This window comes from Chenopodium album, chromosome 11 (assembly GCF_948465745.1).
Source record: "Chenopodium album chromosome 11, dcCheAlbu1.1, whole genome shotgun sequence".
Classification (NCBI taxonomy): Eukaryota; Viridiplantae; Streptophyta; class Magnoliopsida; order Caryophyllales; family Amaranthaceae; genus Chenopodium; species Chenopodium album.
The window spans coordinates 25,889,588-25,899,817 of record NC_137844.1 but is presented as its reverse complement, the minus strand read 5'-3'; the positions used below and the strand labels follow the sequence as shown (position 1 = coordinate 25,899,817).

At 39.4% G+C, this 10,230-nt stretch overlaps 1 non-coding gene across 1 annotated transcript; it reads left to right on the top strand.

Annotated features, from left to right (window-relative positions):
* The first annotated feature begins 9,462 nt into the window (after positions 1-9,462).
* On the top strand, positions 9,463-9,568 carry LOC145569756 (small nucleolar RNA R71). The gene has a single exon (XR_014096290.1). It is a non-coding gene; the product is annotated as a small nucleolar RNA R71 (small nucleolar RNA).
* The last annotated feature ends 662 nt before the right edge of the window (positions 9,569-10,230 follow it).

Genomic DNA, 10,230 nt, shown 5'->3' with positions numbered 1-10,230 from the left:
TTAATTATGTCACACAAAATCGGGATTTTTCCCGAGGAATGAGCACCACAAGTTAAGGCCAAAGAAGCCCCGAGCTAGCTCTCGGCCAGCCGGACTGTTCACGCAGCCATTGGCTGCCGAGGCTGCTCGGGTGCCTCGACGTGGTGCTGCTGTGTGCGGGGAGGAGCTGCTGTGTGCGGCACCATGGCAGCCAAGGCAACCACATGGTGCGGCAACAGGTAGCTGTTGTGCGCGCACCGTATGTGCGGCCTCGTGGCTTGTCATGGGTAAGCCGTGTATGGTGCTTGCATTGAGCTTGCTTTGAGCGTGTTTTTAGTGCGTAGCTTGGTACATAATTAAGGGTAATATGCGTAGACATTGCTTGCGAAGCAATGTGGTGCAATGAGCTCGTGCAACATGGCCATAATGGGCCACGAATTGGTGTGTGAAAGTTCGCTGATGTGGGCGATGTAACGCTTAGCGACATCCTGTCCCACTCCCACGTTCCTTGAGCATCATTCGGTTGTGCGAGTTGTGGGCACTCCAAGTCTTAGTGCTAGGCACTTAGATATTTTGGGCAACGTAATTTTTTCTTGATTTGTCGTTTTAATTATTTTATTTATTTAATTTGGTTTTAATTATTTTAATAAATTTTGGAGGCTAGGCCTCGGTTTTTTAAGCGGCATTTGCAAAAATTTAATTTCGGCAAATAATTGGGTTTTACGAGCTTAATTAATTGGATTAATTAAGTTGGATGCGGAATTTAGTGGGAGCTTCAAATATTAATTGCGCTTATTTACATAATCGGTTAAAACAACTTTGACTAGTTTTAATTAGGCGTGTTAATTGGATTAAACACCTAGATTAGTTACTAGTTATCGTGTGTTTATGCATTGTTGCTTGTTTTATCGTTGTAAAATGCATGGGCCATTCACTAATAGTGAATGGATGAATGGAATGTATATTCTCTCACAGGTTTAATAAAATGGCAACTAGTGGGGCCCGATTAGGATAGAAAATACGGACTGCGATCCGTGATATATTTTTGTAAATCTAAATACGGTCTGCGTACCGTTGAGTATTTTTGTACCTTAATATTTAGAATAGTCCTAATCGTATATACTAGTAGTTGCATAATTTTTGTCAAGTCTTGAAGACGGAGGTTCTTGGAAGATAAAGCCATGAAGTTGCAAAAGAAGACCTTTTGAAGACTTGAAGAATTCAAGGGCTCATGTTAGTTGCCAATATGCATCAAATGCTTATGCTTTACATATTTATGATCATTTATATATGAATTATATGTTAGATGCATGTTTAGGATTTTGAATGTTGTGATGATTAATTAAGTTCACTTAAATCAACCAACATAGAAACCCTAGGTCCCTAAAATATTGAGTGAAACTGTCATTCCAAAACAACACTTATCGACCTATTGAGAGTAGTGATGGGCTACGCCAAAGCGAGGCATCACTATTACTCCCAGACTCATAAGGCATACCGGGTATGCAAGTTGGTTTTGGTTGTACTCAACGATATGAGTGATGGATTCCTAACATGTCGTGGCAAAGTGAATAAATTGTTGAGAGAGCATTAGATGCGACGATTTATTCAACCAAGAGTGGCTTGGAGCCATTAGCAAAGCGTTGCTTACCTTTGGGAGATTGAGTGCTCAAACAAGCCAAAGCATGCTTAGCCACTCTTTGTTTCCTTGGATCTTGGAATCGACTTATTTTCACAAAATAGGGACAATTTTATGTGTAAATAAGATGTTAAATAAGTTTGAAATATGCATGAATTAAATTCAATCTTATTTAAGTATCATGAATGGTTTTTCATTAAAATTCTTTCAATTGTAGAATCATGTCTTCAAGTAACTCAAACAACCAGTTTTCATTGCGCTCAATTCTCGACAAAGAGAAGTTGAGTGGGCAAAATTTTCTTGATTGGCAAAGAAATTTGCGAATTGTTCTCATGCAAGAGCAAAAGGAATATGTCCTTGATGAGGAAATGCCCGATGCTCCTAATGAGGAGGTGACTCAGCGTGCCCTAAACCGATGGCAAAGTGCCAATCGGGATGTCAAATGCATCATGTTGGCCACAATGTCTCCCAAGCTTCAAAAGACTTTCTTTGAGAAGGAGACGGCTTTTGAGATCATTTCTGAGCTGCAGAATATGTTCCAAGAGCAGGCCCGAACTAAGAGGTTTGAAACCTGCAGAAAAATCATTGAGAGCAAGCTCAAGAGAGGAGATTCAGTCAGCCCACATGTACTCAAGATGATTGGATTATTTGAGAACATGGGAAGGCTTGATGCTGGGTATTCAACCGAGATGGCAATTGACATCATTATCCACTCGCTGCACGAAGGCTAAGATCAGTTCAAGATGAACTATAATATTCACAACATGGAGAAAACCCTCACTGAGCTTCATGGTATATTGAAGCAAGTCGAGCAAACGCTCAAGGATGAGGGAAAACATGATATGCTCATGGTCAAAAAGGGGCAAGCCGTTCAAATGCACGGGCACAAAGAAGAAAGGCTTCAAGGGGAAAGGTAAGAAGAACTTTCCGCCTAAGTCGAAAGCTACCAAGGACAACAAGGAAAAGAAGGTAGCATCTTCTAAATCTGATTTTGAATGCTTCTATTTTAAGAAGAAGGGACATTAGAAGAGAGATTGCCTCAAATTCAAGGAAGATAAGAAGAACGGAACCGTTGCTTCTGAATTAGGTATATTCGTTATAGACTTAAACTTCACTAGCTCAACATCATGGGTATTAGATACCGGATGTGGCTCACACCTTTGTTCCAATTCTCAGGGTCTAAGGAACATTAGGAAGCTAGAGAAGGGAGAGGTTGAACTCCGGGTCGGCAATGGAGCTAGAATTGCAGCCGTATCCGTAGGAACTCTCATTTTGTCTTTGCCCTCTAGGCTTGTTTTGGAACTTGAAAGTTGTTACTATGTTCCCAACATTACCAAAAACATTATTTCAATTTCGGCGTTAGACGCCAAAGGTTTTAATTTCGAGTAAAAGACAATGAATGTTCGTTTTATCTCGATAATGTTTTATATAGTATTGCACATTTTGAAAATGGTCTTTATGTGCTTTCTTTAGACAAACAAGTTTATAATATGAATAATACTACAAAAAGAGATAAGACCATGGAGTCAAATGAATCTTACTTGTGGCATTGTCGTCTTGGCCATATTAACATCAAACGCATCAAGAAGCTTCTACAAGAAGGCGTTCTTGACTCTTTCGATTTAGAATCTTTTGAGAATTGCAAAGGATGTTTATTAGGCAAGATGATAAAGCAGCCATTCTCCAAGTTAGGAGAAAGAGCAGGTGACTTATTGGGTCTAATACATACCGATGTATGTGGACCGATGAGCTCCGCCACAAGAAATGGACATCGATATTTCATCACCTTCACAAATGATTATAGTAGATAAGGCTATGTCTACCTCATGTCGCATAAATCTGAATCGTTTGAAAAGTTCAAAGAATTTCAGAGTGAAGTTGAAAATCAGCTTGGCAAGAAAATCAAAGCCCTTCAATTGGATCGAGGTGGTGAATGCTTGAGCCAAGAATTCGATGACCATCTGAAAGATCATGGCATACTTTCAGAACTGACATCTCCGGGAACTCCACAATGAAACAGAGTATCCGAACAGAGAAATTGAACCTTGTTAGACAAGGTACGATCAACCATGGGTCTTAGTGATCTACCTATCTCTTTCTAGGGACACGCACTTTTAACTACGGCACTAACACTGAACCGTGCTCCATCAAAAGATGTAGAAAAGACTCCATACGAGTTATGGAAGAAGAAACCTCCTAGGTTGTCTTTTCTAAAGATATGGGGATGCGAAGCACATGCCAAGAAATTGATTTCTGACAAACTTCATCCCAAATCTGATAAGGTTTACTTTGTGGGCCACCCAAAAGAAACCAAAGGGTATTACTTCTACAACAAATCGGAGAACAAAGTGTTTTTTGCTCGCGATGGTGTGTTTTTGGAGAAGGAGCACCTTTCCAAAATGACAAGTGGGAGGAAAATCGAACTCGACAAAGTTCGTGAGGATGAGCAACAAAGTCACAATGACAGTCAAAGTGCTCAAACAGCATCTGTTGACAAAAGTCAAATTGATTAAAATTTGCAAAGTCGAACCGACAATGCAAATGCTCAGTCCATTACCCTACAAGCAAGCGATGGGAAGGACCGACTCTACTAAATGGCAAGAGGCCATGAGATCTGAAATGGATTCCATGTTTGAAAATCAAGTCTGGGACTTGGTTGACTTACCCGAAGGTTACACACCTATCGGATGTAAGCGGATTTTCAAGTTGAAAACTGACTAAGATGGAAATGTATTCATTTACAAATCTAGATTGGTAGCAAAAGGTTATAGACAAGTTCATGGTATGGATTACGATGAAACCTTTTCTTCAGTCGCAATGCTTAAATCCGTTCACATTCTCCTAGCGATTGCTGCATATTACAATTATGAAATATGGTAGATGAACGTCAAAATCGCCTTCCTAAATGGTATTTTGGAAGAAACTGTGTATATGACACAACCAAAAGGTTTTGTCGACCATAACAACGCTGGAAAGGTATGCAAGCTTAAGAAGTCCATTTATGGATTAAAGCAAGCAAGCAGAAGTTGGAATCTGCGATTCGATGAAGCCATCAGTAAGTTTGGTTTTATCAAGAATCCGGATGAGTCTTGTGTTTACAAGAAGGTCAGTGAGAGTGACATCGCCTTCCTAGTCTTTTATGTCGATGACATATTGCTCATTGGAAACAGCATTCCGTTATTAGAGTCTGTAAAGGCGTGGCTCGGAAAATGTTTTCCAATGAAAGACTTGGAGAGGCTTAGTACATACTAGGCATCAAGATCTATAGGAATAGATAGATCGAAAAGGATGATAGGATTGAGTTAATTTATTTATATTGATAAGGTACTAGCTTGTTTCCAAATGGAAGGGGCCAAGAGAGGTCACCTACCCATGTCTCATGGCATAACCCTAAGCAAGAAGCAGTATCCAAAGACACCTAATGAACGAGAAAGGATAAATCAGATTCTATATACTTCACTAATTGGATCGATCATGTATGCCATGATATGTACTAGGCCAGACGTATCGTATGCCTTGAGCGCTACGAGTCGATACCAATCAGACCCAAGAGAGGCGCATTGGACTGCGGCCAAGAATATCCTAAAGTACCTGAAAAGGAACAAGGATAAATTCCTGGTCTATGGTGGTAGAGATAAATTAGTTGTTAAGGGTTATACCGACGCAAGCTTCCAAACAGAAAGAGACGACTTCAAGTCACAGTCGGGGTATGTATTCAGTCTCAATGGAGGAGCGTTTAGTTGGAAGAGTGCTAAGCAAAGCACAACTGCAGATTCTATAACTGAAGTTGAATACTTAGCATCATCTGAGGCAGCTAAGGAGGCAGTTTGGATTCGCAAGTTCATTGGTGAACTTGGTGTTGTACCCTCCATCAAGGGTCCAATAGACCTCTATTGTGACAAAAATGGAGCTATTGCTCAGGCCAGAGAGCCAAGAGAACATCAGAAGGTCAAACATGTCAAGCGGTTTTTTCACATGATTTAAGAATGGAAATCAGAAGGTGAAATCATAATTTGTAAAGTTGGAACGGATGACAATGTATCTGATCCACTGACTAAACCTTTGCCTCAAGTTAAGCACAACAAGCACGTTGAGGCAATGGGAATCAGGCACATTGGAGATTGGCTTTGATTTCCTTATTTCAGTGTTTTCATTAATTTTTGGACAATTTTAATGTAAAGCACTATGATGAACCATTCGGTTTTGGAGTAATTAAATTTTTCATGCGATTTAAATCACTCCGTAGACTATTTAATTGTGGTTTAGAATTAAATAATGAATCCATTCGATTCTTGAAATATTCAAAATAGGGTATCAAGACCAGTCTTAATAAGGAAACACTTATTAAGTGAACATTGAATATTATATTCGAAAATTATCCCTAATCAAGGTCATTTAAACGATGGACAATTAATGACCATTTGAGATTAGTGTGTAGTTTGATTTATAGCACCGTTTCTTGTGCTACAAGGACATGATCGTCATAAATCATTTACACATGTATTGGTTTAGAACCATACTGGATCGATATAACAATGTAAATAAAAGTTTAAGAAGATGATTATACCATACAAGAAGCAAGTTTGAACATGAACTAGCCACCAATTCCCACCAAGTAGAAAAACCCCAAATTTGGTCTTCAATGGAGGAATGAGATTGATATTTGAAGAAAGTAGTATGAATTTTGTTGTTAAGGATGAATTTGTATAAAGAATTTGATGATTTGTGATGGATTTTTGATGAAAATTTGATGAACAAAGGGTTAGGGTTTCGGTTTTTCTTGAGTGAGAAAGTGAGTGGTGTGTGCTTGGTTGAAGGTGAAGGGGAAATGAAGGAAAGAAAGGAGAAAGAAATAAAATAAGGGGCTCGGCTGACCAAGTGCGTGGCCGTGCGACCTTGCTGCGCGCCTGCGCTAGAGTCGCGCGCAGCCGCACCTATGCCTGGCGCGCCCGCGCCTGCTTGGCTTTCTTCTTGAAATTTTTGCTCGGTGCGTTCTACTGTGGGCTCATTGTCCAATATCATCCTGGGATTATTGAACCCACCAAGTATGGCCGATTCAAAACATGATTACAATGGGTTCAACATCCAAAAATAATGAGAGCACCACAATGAACCCACCAAGTTCAAATTTACTTCAAATTTTAGCACAACTTTCCCTAACTTACCTCACTACATTCCCTTACCCTTTTACCTTAAAATTCGATAAAATCGAATATATTCTCATCAAAAACATGAACCCTTTCCATTGCTCATGCTCGCTCAAAATAATCCAAATGAATTTAACGTATCAATCCAAATAGAAAACAAGTGAAAGAAAAAAAAAAGCAAAAGAAAGAAAATTAAGAAAAATAGAAATCAAAAGAAAAGAGTTAGAAAACCGGGTTGCCTCTCGGAAAGCGCTTGCTTAAGGTCCTAAGCTCGACCCTTCCTCCAAATCATGGAGGGTCAAAGCACACCACCTTATCCAAAGTGATGGAGAGGGTAAATCATTGCAGAGCTTTTTAAAAATCACATCATGAACCATGTCATCTTGAATCATAAAAACCGGATCAAACTTTTTAGACTTCAACTTCCTCTTATATCTCTTGGAAACTCTCTTCTTCTTCCTTGATTTCTTCTTCCTTGGATCTTTGAGATCCTCATGTTCACCACTTGAAAAACTATTCTCATCATCCTTCAAAGAAAGCTCAAACCAAGAAGGCATTTCAAACTCATCTTCAAGCTTCGAGGAATCCTTGTCTTCTTCACTAACAACCTCGCTTTCAATACTTTTAGGAACATTATCACAAGCTACAAGCATATCGTTAGTAGAAAACACAAACATGGGATCATTAGCATTCGAAAGCAATGAGTTTATGCACATAATTCCTTGCATATAGGATAGAGACTCATGCATCGACTTAAGTTTAAAACTTGCCTTATTATTACCAACACACAAAGTAATCATGCCACCTTTCATATCTATCAAAGCACCCGAAGTTGCTAAAAATGGTCTCCCTAGAATGATAGGAATGTTGTCATCCTTTGCAATCTTTAGCACAATGAAATCAACGGGAATAGTGAACTCTCCTATCTTGAGGGGAACATCCTCAATTCTACCCATTGGGAACTTAATAGAACGGTTGGCCAATTGAAGGGTCATGTTGGTTGGAAAGAGCTCTCCTAACTTAAGTTTCTTGAAAACGAAGTAAGTCTTGATGCTAACACAAGCACCAAGATCACAAAAGGAATTTTGAAACAATTTCCCATTAATATTGCAAGTAATGGAGAAATTTCCGAGGACTTTCATCTTTTGAGGTAAGTCATTATAGATAAAGGCACTACAACACGTACTCCCCCAAACTCACCGGTTCAACCACATTGCAATCTCTCTTACCGTTCAAGATTTCCTTAAGAAATTTAGAATAATTAGGCATTTCCCCCAAAACATCGGTGAAAGGAATAGAAAGATGAATCTTCCTAAGCATCTCGATAAATCTCCTAAATTGTTCATCCAATTTGTACCTATTGAAATTTTGGGGGTATGGAAGTTTCGGCTTGAAATCCTCATCTTGCTTCCTCTCTTTCTCTTTTGTCTCCTCATTAGAACTCTCACTCATCTTGCTAGACTCAACACTCTTCTTTTTCTCTTGAACTTCCTCTTTTCTCACACTCCTTGACACCTTGTTCTCGTTTTCCTCGCTTAAGTCACTCCTCTTCTCATCCTCCTCACTCATCCTAGAAACTCTCTCTTCAAGCACTCTCCCACTCCTTGTGGTAATAGAATAAACGGGTTTCTTAGGATCAACTCCTTGAGAAGGGAATGAAGAAAGGCTAGCACAATCTTTCAAGGTATTGGCTAGTTGAGTGATTTGGGTCTCAAGCATCTTGTTGTGTGTCATCATTTCATTAAACTTCTTGTCACTTACCGCCATGTAAGTGTTCAAAATTTTTGTTTGATTTTCAATGATCTCCTCTAAGGTAGTCTTGGAGATGGGGGTTAAGCATAGGAATTATCACCATTACCTTGAGGTCTTGGAGCAAATCCGGGTGGGGTTCCCCTTTGATTGTTGTTTTGAAAATTGCCCCTATTTTAATTATTCCAATTACCTCGGCCTTGATTATTGCCATAATTTTGGTGTTGGCCACCAAAGCCATGAGATTGGCCTTAATTTCCATACCATTGGCCTTGGTTTTTATTATTATAACTTTGATTGTTATAGTTACCTCGGAAACCTTGATTTCGTTGGTTCCTATAACCACCATTGTTGTAGTTATCAAAACTCCCTTGTTGGTGAGCATTCCTAGTCCCAAAATTCCTTGGACATTCAAATCTTTGTCCATTGTTATTGTTGGAAACAAAATTAACTTGCTCACAATCATTGTTTTCAACATCATCACAATTCTCAAAAGCATGTGGACAACTAGAAGAGTCATGGTCATATGACCCACAAACATCACAAAAGACATATCCACTTGGCATATTACTTGAAGTAGACGAAGGAGTAGAGTTAGAAGATGTAACTCTTCCCTTAATGTGGGAAGGAAGACTAGGTGCAATTGAAGAGGCAATCTCTAGCTTGGCCTTAGTTAATATCATCTCCTTCCCCAAGTTTGAGATTTGGGAAGACAAGTTATTGATTGCATTGAGATGGTCAACCGAATAGACCATTGAGCTACTTTTGCTTGTAGACTCTCTCTCTCCCTCTTGCCAATCCATGTAGTGACGAACTACATCCTCTATGATATCAACAACTTCTTCCTTGGTCTTGTTCATAATCGGGCCTCCGGCTCCGACATCAAGACATGACTTCCCTTGGGGACTCAATCCTCCATAGAAAATTTGTATGATTTGGTAAGTCATGATTCCATTGTGAGGACATTCTTGTTGATACTCCTTGTATCTTTCCCAAGCCTCATACAAACTCTCACTAGGCTTTTACTTAAAGCTTTGGATTAGAGTTCTTGCCTAGGCGGTCTTCTTTTGAGGTTATAAGCGAGAAAGAAACTCTTTGGTGACTTCATCCCAAGTTCTCAAGGAATTAGGCTACACTCTCTTATCTAGCCACTCCAAAGCTCTTCCGATTACAGAGAATGGGAATAGCTTGAGCCTTATGAATTCTTGATAAACCCCATTGACCTTGATTGTGTTGCAATACTTCTCAAACTCTTTGAGATTATTTAGTGGGCTTTCGTTCTTGGCACCACTAAATTGCCTTCGTTCAATCATTATTATCATCCCCGACCTTATCTTAAAGTCATTAGCTGGTGTTGTTGGCGGAGCAATACCACTCTCAAATATATAAGCACCGGGAGTTCCCAACTCCTTCAAAGAAACTCTTGGTACTTCACCCATGCTTCTTTGTTCATTCTTCTTGAAATTCTTCTCCACATGATGAGCTAGAACTCAAGGATCTTCTAGCAACTCTTATCCTTGTGATTGTTCTCTCAATCTCCAGATCAAAAGGTACTAAAGTCCTTCCTCTTGTCCTATGCATACAATCTCAAAGAAACAATTAGTAGCACGGCTTCAAATGAAGCCTAAAGAGAAAAATCTTTTTGTATTTTAGAAATAAAATGAAATAAACTCAAAAACGATAGCAAACAACTACGCCACTCCCCGGCAACGGTGC